The sequence below is a fragment of the Malurus melanocephalus genome, unplaced genomic scaffold (assembly GCF_030028575.1).
Source record: "Malurus melanocephalus ecotype Western Australia unplaced genomic scaffold, MMel_1.1 scaffold_152, whole genome shotgun sequence".
In the NCBI taxonomy this organism is placed as follows: domain Eukaryota; kingdom Metazoa; phylum Chordata; class Aves; order Passeriformes; family Maluridae; genus Malurus; species Malurus melanocephalus.
The window spans coordinates 916,455-918,247 of NW_026623384.1; positions in this window are offsets into that span (position 1 = coordinate 916,455).

Here is a 1,793-nt window from a genome sequence, read left to right on the forward strand (position 1 = left end):
ACACAACACCAGTTATTCCRTGTTAGAACAATTAAAATGAGTAGTGAGATATACAAAAGACTGTTAGGGAGCTAAACTGTCCRTTTGGTTGAAAAATGCAAGTAACCCCTGCTCTTGTGTCTACAACTTAAATATAGCTGTGGAATTTATTTGTGTGTGCTTAACCTAACCTTAGACTTCTGCACATGCACATTTATGCAATTCAGTTGCTGTCAGAAGGCTRCTCTCTGCCCTCTCCCATTAGAAGAGCAGGAGAACGAGAATATCCTGCTGCTTATCCTGTGCTCCAGGTGACTGGCCAAATTCATTAGGAGACCTTTTTCATCTGTTTTATGGTGTTTAGGATGATGAACATTTCCTTCATATCGATCAGCTCTTAAGAGTGYTTCAAAATTATTTCAAAAACAAATTAGAAAACAAAGCAAGACTGAGAAGTAAGGGACACCATAATTCTACAAGACAGCTTGATAAAAAAGACAAGTACTTTGAGTTTCATCACTATTAGACCTATGTCAATTTTCCTTAAATAAAGCATAGTTTTATACTTTTAAAGAGATGTCTATCTTGGACTGACCTTAAATTTAGAGGTCTTAAAAGGCAAAAATACAGTCAAGAGAATGAACTCTCTGGACAAAATACTTTGCATTTCAAAGTAACTACAGTGTTTTTCAACCTGATAGTGCATTAAGTGTCTAGTTTCTATGCTGAAATCGTGGCTCAGTTTCTCTAAATTGCAGTGGTATATTGATAAGTTTACTACAATGACATAAACACATCTTACAAAACCCCGCTCAGTTTGGGTTTAGCAGAAGGCTTCATGAGTYTTATACTTGGATAGCTATGCAAATACCATGTAAGAATATCTTCTGGTACTACCTTTTGGTCAATCGGAAAAAAGGGTGCCATTATTCTGATTCTGCTGCATACAATTTATGTGCTATAAGAACATCAGCAACTGGTTTCTACTAATTGCTCACAACTGTCCCCCCCTTCACCTCTCATTTCACTTCTCTCTTCTGCTTCCRGGACCAAAATACTTCTCATGTACTATTATAATTTTTCACAATTTTATGTATTTCTCTGTTAGAAAAAGATTTTAAAAATGCTAAGGCAGTGGAGTAGTGGAAGGRTTTAATTTCCAACCTGGCCAAAGTTAAAAAAAACAAATATGCTTTATCAAGTCTGTTTCCTTGAGATTTCAGCACTGTTTCCAAGTTCAAGAGCTTACGGTAATAATCAGTTAAGGATGCAAACTTGTCTGAGACCAGAAAGAGCTTTGATGTTCACCCTGGAATAATCTCAAGGTGAGTACAGTATAGTGCTCCGGCAATAAGGCACATGAGGCTCTTCTGAGCAATGCTAGCTTAAAGWATTTTAGMTCTGTGCCACTGGAAGAATGAACTMRWATTCTTACCYTAATGTACATAGCTGTGAAAATTAAACCCTGAATCTCATTGAGTTAGTTGAATAGGGCCTAACTTTCTGTGTAACTTTCCTGTGTGGCAGCTGAGGCTGGAAATGCTGAAATGAGGGAGAAGTGAGCTGGGAGAGAAAGGGTCGGGTTGGAAGAGACAGGATATGATTTAAATCTGCAGGTACACCCATGATTGTCAGTTCCTTTTGCTCCATGTTGCTGTGAATTTGAAGGCAATGATATGAGCAGCATGAAGGCTTTTGTGTCCTGGGTGCAGATATYTYGKGKSSTKGSMRKKGGAGGCTGCAGGGGTGACSTCTCTGAGGGGAAGATGAGACTGTGCTACGCCAAATGGCTCGAGACAGCTCCATCAAACCCA